Source organism: Miniopterus natalensis, chromosome 3 (assembly GCF_054644295.1).
Source record: "Miniopterus natalensis isolate mMinNat1 chromosome 3, mMinNat1.hap1, whole genome shotgun sequence".
Lineage (NCBI taxonomy): Eukaryota > Metazoa > Chordata > Mammalia > Chiroptera > Miniopteridae > Miniopterus > Miniopterus natalensis.
Window position 1 is genome coordinate 9,681,523 of NC_142083.1, and position 10,642 is coordinate 9,692,164.

The 10,642-nt window shown below is 44.3% G+C and overlaps 1 pseudogene; it reads left to right on the plus strand.

Annotated features, from left to right (window-relative positions):
• The first annotated feature begins 8,987 nt into the window (after positions 1-8,987).
• Positions 8,988-10,310, plus strand: LOC107546332 (ferritin light chain pseudogene; annotated as a pseudogene).
• The last annotated feature ends 332 nt before the right edge of the window (positions 10,311-10,642 follow it).

The following is a 10,642-nucleotide window of genomic DNA, read 5'->3' on the forward strand; positions in this document are numbered from 1 at the left end:
GGAAGTATAAACACGGCCAAAAAGAAGGCCTGTGTCAGAAACAGGAAGTCAGAGTAAAAGTATTGCTGCTCTAAGCAGAGATAGAGGAAATGAAGTAGAGCATTTGAAATTGTACTTTTCTCATCTTTCTGGCAGCCCCAAGCTCACTAGGCTTATTTAAAAGTCATGTGGGGGATTCAAATGTAAACTCAAACTATTTCAGGTTAGGGTGTGGACAGGGCTTATTTTAAAAGAGTCATGGGACAAAAATCTAAACCTAAAAAGCTGATCAATTAATTGTCAGGGTGAGTTTTGATTTAAAGGAAGACTCTGCACTTAATGAAGTAATTTAGTGCAGGTATAGGTTAAATGGTTCGCCTCCAATCTCTGAACATAAAGAGGTTCATAAGAAGGGCAATTCTGTTTTTTGCCCTCTCGGTAGCCACAGTAATTACTTAATTTTCACCCATCAGAGTTGGCATTCAAGAGTTACTTGCTTAATTTAGGAGTTGACAAAGTATGGCCGAGGGGCCAAATTTGGCTTGCCACCTGCTTTTGTAAATAAAGTTTTATTGAAACATGGCTGCTTTTGCGCTACAGCAGCGGAGTTGAGTAGCTAAGACAAAAACTGTATGGTGCACAAAGTGTAAAACCTTCATTTCACTGTTTGGCCCTTTATAGAAAAAGTTTGTCGATCCTTTGTTTATCGGATAAAATAGTTATTCTCTCCGTGAATTGAGAATAGGATTCTATTTGTGAAAATCTGATTGCTGCACACCTTTCAGGAGCACATGGTCCACGTAAGCTGCACTAGTATCTCCATAATGCCTGGCAGAAGCCTGAGACAATGAGACAGGATTCAGAGTCGCCCTACTCTGTCTACCAATCAAAATTGTTCCCAGAATGTCCTCATGTCCTCATGATGTCCTCTTGGCCATCGGATTTTTGTTTTTAAGCCATTATTACTGTTGGAAGGCACAGGTTAAGAGCAGTCCTGAATTAAAAGACAGGAACTCCTTGTGAGGGGCATATTACTGTTCATTAGCTGAGTAATCTAACCCGAACTTAGGCTATAGAACTCTACCCTCTTGATTCACAGGGTCTCTCTTTTGGGAAAAAAAGCCACCCAACTAAGACTTTAAGGTATTGAGGACACAGATGCTGAGTGGGCAGTGGGTTATGAGCTTCTGTTTGATTTACTGTTATTGGGTAGAATGGGCCTGTGAAAATGACTAAATTAACAAAGATAAACAACATCCCCAGAGTGTAAAACAGAATCTTTGAAAGCTGCATGAGTTAACGTCATCATTACAGTTATGTGACAATCTCAGAACGAGAAAGGAGGTGGGGCACTTGTACCGGTCTGGGAACCTCTCCTTAGGGTTGAGGCAGACCCAGTGACAGAGATGGGGTGCCCTGTTTATAATGTCACACTCCGGACTCTGCACTCAAGGGATGTGTCAGAGCAAGAAACCAACTGAACAGGACATAATCTTTCCCCTCCCTCTGCTGAAGCTTTTTTTTTTTTGCATTTTCAAACATCTTCCAAACCAAATAAAGAGTGACAGTTTTGTGCATCAGATAACAATTTGTGTCCTCATTTCTAATATTGTTTTGAAAGCTTGGTGAGAAAATCAGAAGCCTGATTCACAAAACTTGGTATGCTTTGTGGATTGAGCTGAATATCCTTTCAAGAGAGCTATGGCCCCAGCTGGATGGCTCCATTGGTTGGAGCGTTGTCCCATGCACCAAAAAGGTTGAGGATTTGAGTTTCTGTCAGAATGCATACCTAGGCTGGGGGATTAATCTCAGGTCAGGGCAAGTACCGGAGGCAACCGATAGATGTTTCTCTCTTACATTGATGCTTCTCTCTCTCTCTCTCTCTCTCATATCAATAATAAAAAAAGAAAGCTATAATTGTAAATTTCCATAAACTAAGTAAGTGTTCAAAGAGAAATCACAAATTGTATCTATCACCATCACAGATCTCATGAGCTGCTCACAAGCTGTCACTCCATGAGTGAATAACTGGGTGGTGTCTCTTTAAATTCTCTTGTTTATCATTTAAGTGGACTATCCTTTTGATTGTATCTCTTTCCTTTAGTTGTGAAGATGTAAAAGAACAAAGCCTAGACACAATATTTTGGTACAGCATGTGCTGGTTTGCTCAGGGGATTTCCACTGGTGTGCTTGCTCTCTTGGGTGGGGCAGGAGATGCCGAAGGACCTCAGAGAGAAACCTCGATAAAGCATGGGGAGCTCAAAGGAATGAGAGGGCTCGCTGGTCCTCCTAGAGGCGAGGGGGACAATGGTGCCTTCTCTACTTTCTTCACCCGGGTCTCCTTGGAACCGAGGAAGGACAACCTCGCTCGCTCCACCCGGCCCCCAAGTGAGAGGCATTTACTATACTGGTCATTATTGCTCAGGAGAGAAGTGGAGAGATCAGAGAGACAGATCAGGAAAGGCCCTCAGGACACCCGAGCCCCAAGCTGTGAGATCAGGAATGAGCACTGGACGGTGGGCGACGCAAGTCCTTCGACCCGGCAGCTTGGCTGGATCATACGCCTCCTCTCATCGCTCCCTTCTCTCTTCTGTCTTTTATGTCTGGTCTTCCTTTAGTTTCGTGAGTTGCTATGAAGCGCTGAATCATAAAAAGGAAAGGCGTTTAATTGTTTCTCACGTTCAAGCAGCACACAGAGACCTGGTAAGACTCCCAGTTCATCACGTCTCTCCAGTCTTGTGATCGTTCAGACCACTTGTTAAACGGACAAAACACATAAAGATTTTCTTTTTCTTTTCATACTGGACTAAGTTACGTGCCCTTTGTCTATAACTGGTAGAGTCCTAGAGAGCTCAGATAAGTGACCTTGCAGCTGGATTTGAGATCCCAGACTGTTGGAGTTGGAGGAGTTTGTGCTCTCTATCTGATTTTTTGTTGTTGACTTGGTAAAAGTCTACCCAGGAAGGCCCATGTTTTTCTCTTTTTTTCCCAATCAGTAAAGGACAAAAATTTCTCTGGGCAAATTCAGGCTGAGCATCTGAACTTATTACTAATCTTCACCATCTGGACTCTTCTCTTAGGAACAGAAATTTCATTTTCATCCTTGACAGAAATTATAAAGTTAGTGGGACAGATACTAATGCATTATCTTTGTCAGCACCCGTAGGAAACACACTGTTTCAAGAACAAAACTATTTCTCTGGGTTAGTTTTTAGATAAAGCTTATAAAATAACCCTTAAACATTTAGTAATTTGTCTTAAGTGAGAAAGATTTAAAAGTTACTCACCTTGAGATTGAATACTGAAGGACTATAAAGTGAAACAACTATACAACAGTAATAATAATAAACAGTATCTGTTGCTATAGGACTATCCTGGGCAAAATCTGATGTTTGAAAACTACTCCAAAGGTTCCAAAACATATTTTAGGAAATCTGTATTAACTGCCCCTCCTCCTATGGTCATTTACCTTCTTTAATTAACAGTTAGATTTGATCCATAACATAGAAAATAATCTTGGGCCTCTGTCTTCTGCTGGAAAAAAGAAATGCAGGCCAGCTCAGTGAAGTGACTGGGGACCCCCAAGAGCTGTGGGAAAAGAAAAATAAAAACAATCAAGGTGGTCAAGTAGGTCAGGTTGGCTGTAGGGAAACCTAATCTTAGTTTAGTTCTAAATGAATCTTTAGTATTTTATCAGTGGGTGCTGAGTCAGTCCCTGGGGCTGGCTGTAAGGGGGAGTCCCAGCATCATGAAGTTTCATTTCCAGGAGCATGGTATTTTCCTTGTTGTGGCTCTTCTTTCATTTCCCTTTCCTCCTACCCCACGTCTTCAGCCCCATGTCTTGCTGGTATTTGGGTTCTTTATGGGCAGAGTTTGAAATGTCATAGCTGGTTTGCCTCTACAAGATTTTAGTCTTGCTATTTGTATGCAACAAAAATGGAATCTTTGAGAGTCAACTGTTTCTTCTTTGTTGAAGACATTTCTGCCAGAAATGGAGTATTTTGAAGTCAGGACATGCCCAAATTTTGATAAAAATGTAAACAGGAGTGTCTATCCTTGGGGCAAGTGACATGTCTTTTGGTGATGGCTGCAGATCCCAGTGAAGCAGCTGGAGCGGGTGTAGGTCTATAGCCCAGAGTTTTCTCTGTCAGGCCCTTCCCAGAAGACTGTTCATGGTAGGATCCTGCTCATAACCCTGATGTCAGGCACAGCCTCTCACAGAGAAAAAACTGGCTTAAGTGAGACCATCCTGGGCCCTGGCCCACGGCCTGGCACAGGTTTCCTTGCCTTGGGGTGAGCTCCTATCCTCCTACAAACCACTTTCTAAGGGACCACAGGGCTGATTGCCACACCTGCATTTAAACCCATACAACTGGGAAAATTGGTAAAAGCCCCCAATTCTATGTTAGATGTTTCCCCCGCCCTCTTAGAAGCCAGTATCTTTGTGTAAATCAAGTCCCTGAGAGCAGTATTGGTGTCCCCTAACTTCCTATCCTAAATATGCAAAGTTAACATTAAGAGTGACCCTGAGTGATAATGCTCATGGAATCGCCACAGAAAAACAGCATGTTTTCCTAAAAAAGAAGAAATAAGAGGTCTGTTTGTGGCCAGACTACATGACCCTGGGCTAAGTCACTTCCAGAAACTTTTCAAGAAAATGGAAAAATATTATCTATTTTGTAGACCTTTGTAAACCTTTGACCTATCAGTCCCAGTAGACTTTGGAATTTAATATAGACTTTTTTGTTGTATTAGTTGGGTTATGCTACTGAAATGAGGAGACCCAGAAATACAGTTGTTCTAACAAAGGTGCAAATTTACTGTTCTCTCATAGTAGTTGATGCATGGGATAGGCAGATCCATGAGTTTATTTCATTAGTAACCCAGCCTAGGCTTTCATTTCAGAAGATGTTGTTCTTGTGTACGTGTTTGAAGTTAGTTTACCAGCACATTACAGTCCTTGGGAAATAGATACAAAAAGTGAAAAGAAATCAGTTTTCTTTTCAAGAACGTGATCTGAAAGTTGCATATATCATTTCCACTCTCATGCTAGGGGCCAGAAAGTAGTCACCATGGCTACTTTAGCTACACGAGAGAAAGGAAAAGTGGTATGAAAAGGAGTAACTATGGACTCAAATAAAACTGGAGGTTATATTAGTAAAAGCAAGTAGGGGAGAATGCATTTTTGGCAGACAAAGTAGCCTCTGCAAGAGTTGTATACTGAGTTGTTATGCAAAGGTATGTCCATGAGGAACGTAGGCAATAGTAGCGATCTCCACCTGTGGGAGGAGAGAGTAGGCATTTGATATTGGGACTTCAGGATGTGAAATGACGCATCAGGTGAGTGGACCTAGGTCTGGGCAGGGTGAGCTTGCACTTGGCCACTGGGGAAGTAAGGCTTTTAATATTTATACTACAGTCACTTTCTCTAATCACACATCTCTGATCCCAAGAGGCTTTAAAGAGAATCAAAACTCTAAAGCCAGGATTCTAATTGGGGTACTCCATGAATCCCCTGAAACTCTAAGTAATATGTGGGGGTAAAAGGTCTTTTTCTTTTATTAGACTCTCAAAAGGAACTGTGACCCAAAATATTAAATTCCAACTCATTGACTCAGGAGGGGATACCATGCTAAAGCAATTGAGTTGTCATCATGGGGACTGTGGACTGTGAGAAACCCAGGAAGCTGTGTCTGAGACTCTTGATTTGTATTTCTGGGTTTTGAGATACTGCAGGATCCTGGCAAGTTCTCTCACCTCAATTTTGGCAGGTGAGAGGAGGTATGTCCAACACTGTAACTCAAGCATTGAGGATTTGTACTGGTCTCTACCTTGCTGACTCAGGAGCAGATGGGAGAAGCTGTCCTTTCTTATTTTACCTCCAGTGATTGGAGGGAAATTGGCTTTCCTCCCATCATCTTCTAAGCATTGCCTCTGCCTTTTCCAAAGTAACCCCCTTCCTTTCTACAAGCGGCATAGCCTATTTCGTAACTCTGCCCCAAACTTGTGCTTTCTTAGCTAAACTCTCTTCTGCTGCTGGAAGCAGATAGGAGGGGGGTTATTTCTGCTAAACGAAGAATAATAAAGGTTTCAGGGGCAGCCAGGGAACTTCAGACTTCTTACCAGTGCACATCGTGTGCTTGTTTTCTCACTGAAAGGACTCTGGATTTTTCTACCTCATTATGGGAAGCTGAATTTTTCCTGCACTGATCATTTTACAATGTCTCCCACAAAGGCAAGGTCCTATTTTAAGTAAAATCTCAGGTCATTCTGGGCAGTGCTTTGTGCCCAAGTTTTCAGAAGGCCCTTTATAAAGAGTTTGGAGGCCACCCAAGAATGCAGGAGGGCAGAGGAGGAGTCTGGGTGCCATGGGTCTAGCCCTAGAGCGGTGGTGTCTTGGAAATACTAATCACGGCTCCCTCCCTGGCCCTGCTCAAGTGTCTCACTTCCCCCTTTCACTCTTGTTCCTTTCTAGTCTTAGAAAATCCAGACATTCTGAACTCTTGACAGGGTTTTCCCGTAGTTAGCTAATTATTGATGGGAAAGGAAGCAAAGGGGAGAGTCAGGTGTGTTAAGCACATTTATCTGGGAAGCAGAGGCCTGTTTGCTTCACCAGGAAGCTGCAGCTTCTCACACTTCAGGGGATCAGAACACTGCCCAGCCAAGGATTAACACCCTCCCTTTTCCCCTCCTGGATTTGGGGTGGGGGGAGATAAACACATACACAGTAAAGTCAAAATGGCACAGGGGGTGGTACTTGACCGTAGAGGCCTGTCAGCCACGAGGGAGTGGACCCCATTAGAAGCCTGGGAACGTTTGTTAGGGAGGTCGATTGGTTATTTTGAAAAAGCTCCTTGTTAAAATCCCAGGTGGACAAAGAAGCACTCTCTCTCTCTTTCTCTGTGACCCACACTCGCCCCCTTTGTTCCTGTTCTCTCTTGCCCAGGAACATGTGACCATTGAGTCTAGTGGCCACCTGGGGCCTAGGGAAGACTGTGTGGGCTCCAAAGGACTATGAAGCAAAAGTTCTGGACACTGACCTTTGTCTTAGCCTTGCTGATGACAAGACTGGGCTTTTTTCCATGGCAGGATGGAGGGAGATGGGACATTGGAAGCCCAGGGGCAGCCATCACAAATAAATCACCTTGCCACCACCCCACGATCTCCCAAGTGTGGATCCTTAGAGTGATTTTCTCCTGATCCTATGGAAGAGCCTATTTACTTGCCCATAACAAGGGCAGAAAGGCACTAGTTGAAAACACTGAAGAAATGAGTCTCTTCTAGCTTTTGAATTGCAAAAGCCTGATCCTTGGAGGCAGTAAAAAGGCTGGCATGAAGAGGGTCACAAAAGAAAGGATTCTCACTTTCTCTGTACCCTAAAGTATTACTCTGTACATCCCTCACTCAGGAAAGGATTCATATGGGGGAGGAGAGAATGGAGAGAAGGGATGGGAAAAGGGGGCATGTTGCCAAGGTCAAGAGGGAGCAACTGGGAGATGGAGCCCATAGCTGCGACCTGTTTGCCAATCCCTCAGATCTCTTTGCAAGATAAACCAGAGCCTCATCTCTCCACTTTGGGACCCTACACACCACCATAACCCAGAGCTCTACCAGCCCTCCTTTCCATGGGGCCAGTGAGGATCTTACTTCGACACAGCCATCAATTTCCCCTCTGACTGCCTGACAGGGGCAGTGCTCTAATATGGTCTGGCTTTCCCCCCAATGAAGTTTTGGGTAATTGCTAAATTCAGAGAAGAAAACAAGTACAGCCTTGGACATTCAGATGGGACTGGAAAGAGGGGCTGGGGAAATCCCTGGGCTTGAGTCAGTCTTGAGGGAGGAAAGGGGAAGTTGAGTGGCTGTTGGTCAATTGCTCCTAAGAATTCATTAGGAAATCTAAACAAAGAAAAGCAAACTAAGTTCCCTAAACTCGTTTTTAAGAAGTATTTCCCATTTAAGGTCCCTGTGGAAAAAAAATAAGTTCGATTCCACCAAACCAAGAGAAGGGGATTTTCACCAGGTTGCTGAGGATGGGGAGTCAGTTTTGGTAGCTGGTGTCTACCTAGGAATTCGTTCATCATCTAGGTTATCTAACTTGTTGGCATACAGTTATTTATGGTATTCCCTTGTAATCCTGTTTATTATGAGATCGGTCAGTAGTGATGCCTGCTCTTTCATCCCTGATTTTAGTAATTTGAATCTTTTCTCTTTTTTTCTACATCAGTCTAGTTAAGGGTTTGTGTAAATTTTGTTGAACTTTTCAAATGTCTTTCTAATGTATCATAGGTATATATTTTTTAAAGAAAATCATGGAGAGGAGAGAAGAAGGGACATATCTTGGTGAGAATCTCCCTTTAAGCCTCATTCTGATATCTGACTGGGGAAAGTGTTACTAACAAAGGAGTCATATTTTAGTATTCTAGTATGATTAACTAGAATCACAGCACAGATACAAAAAGAGATGAATCATAGTTCAGATGACGTGATTGGAAGAACTGTTGTTCATGGGATTCTGATGAGATTGATCAAAAATCTCTCACTCCACATTAACTGATAACCTCAGAGATGTGCACTGGGGGTGGATATCTCTGTTCTTTGAAATTGTGTTTTATTTCGTGGTAGAAAGCATATCTGACTTACAGTGATGCCTTTGGTTTTCCAAAGGCATCATGAGAGGCATGGGTGGTCACATGTGGCTAAAAAACAGGTTTCAGTATTGGCGGGCCGTTGACTTTCTTATTTAAGAATAAAAATGACTGGCCCTGGCAGGTCTGGCTCAGTTGGTTGGGTATCATCCCCTGCACTGAAAAGGTGCTGCTTTGATTCCAGGTCAGGGCACATGCCCAGATTGCAGGCTTGATCCCCAGTAGGGGGCGTGCAGGAGGCAGCCGCTGGATGTTTTGTTCTCACATCGATGTTTCTCTCTCTCTCTAAAAAAAAAATCAATAAAAAATCTTTTAAAAGAAGAATAAAAATGGCTGATGTGTGGATGTGGAGGAAATATGGGCATGGATGCAGAGAACTTCAGTGGCCAGAGAAGGGGTGAGGGACCAAGAAGAGAGAGACACTGAACTGGTGTGAGGACTGCTGTGTGAACAGTCTCAGGCTGTGCTATGGTGCTTTGCTCCAAACTCCCAAAAAATAGGAAGTAAATTTTACATTAGTTATCAGTGCCTTTACAACGTGTGTGTGTTTAATGTGACTAATTTTAGACTGGCTGTAAGGAAGGAACGAGATTATGAAAGGTATCTGATGGATTTCAAAGTCTAGGCCTCTGAGCCGGACCTCAGGGGGACACTGGGAGAGGGTAGCCATGGCACCACTTTCTTCCTCCATAATTAGTACATGGCCCCTGTTAATTTTTTAATATATTTCAACTCCTTTTAAAATTTCACTTTGAAGAGAAAATTTCACTCTTTTGACAGAAAAACATGGGACTAGATGATTTCTAAGTCATTTCTATGGAGTTACAGAATAAACGTGACTAGGTTAAATAAATTAGAAGAGAGCTGATCTTTTGCATTTTCGAGCCTTTTTTTACTTTTTGTATTTGTATTAGCAATAGGTGAAGGAGAGGGCCCTCGGGGTCCCGGGCCTGTCTGTGGCTCCAACAGTGTTTGGAACGAACAGGCCCAGGGCCCTCCCTCCAGCCTCTGGCCTCCCTCCGGCGCCTCCTCCAGTCGCCACCTTCGGAGCCACCTCGCCGTCCTCAACCTCGCAGAGCAGCCAACACCGTTTTTCAACCTTAGCTCATTGCTGAGCAGCCCGGAGCCCCCAGGTTCGTCAGAATGACGCCACTGCGGCGGAGGCTGCTGTGAAGCGCCTGGCCGCCTGCACCTGCGGGCCTCGCACACCTACCTGTCCCTGGGCTTCTGTTCCCACCCCGGCCACGTGGCTCTGGGGGACGGTCACTTCTTCCGCAAGGGTGCTGAGCACCTTAAAGATGCAAAACCAACGCGGTGGCCGCGTTATCTTCCAGGACGTGCTGAAGCCTTCCCGGGAACAGTGGGGCAAAACCCAGGACGCCATGGAGGCTGCCATGGCCGTGGAGAGGAACCCGAACCAGGCCCTTTTGGACCTGCAGGCCCTGGGCTCAGCCCACGCAGACCCTCAGCCCTGTGACTTTCTGGAGAACTGCTTCCTGGGTGGCCAGGTGAAACTCATCAAGGAGATGGGTGACACCTGACTCACCTCTGCAGGCTGGTGGCCCGCGGGCTGGGCTGGGCGAGCATCTCTTCCAAAGGCTCCCCCGCAAGCAGACTAGGGGCATTGGAGTCCAGAGGCCTTTGAGGGGCCCCGCTGCGTTCCCCTGGTGCCTGGCTTTTACCTGAGCCTCTCCCCAAAACCCCTAGCCATTCTCTTAACCACCCTAGAGCCCTCTCCCATGCATTGGACCAAATGGAAACAATAAAGCTTTCTGCAGCAAAAAAGAAAACCAAAAAACAATAGGTGAAGGAGAAACAGATGGGGGCAGTGATAAGTCAAGAAGTGACAATTTAAGATCTTAAAGAGGCAAAGTTTACTTTTGCAACTTATGAATCCTGTCCCTCAATTCTGTGGGACTTTTTTCTTTGTCTGATAGAAGCTTTGGCCCTGACTTTATCTTTCCATCTGCATTCCTTTAGATTTTTTTCTTGTTCAGAGTGAAACTCTGGAGGTCATG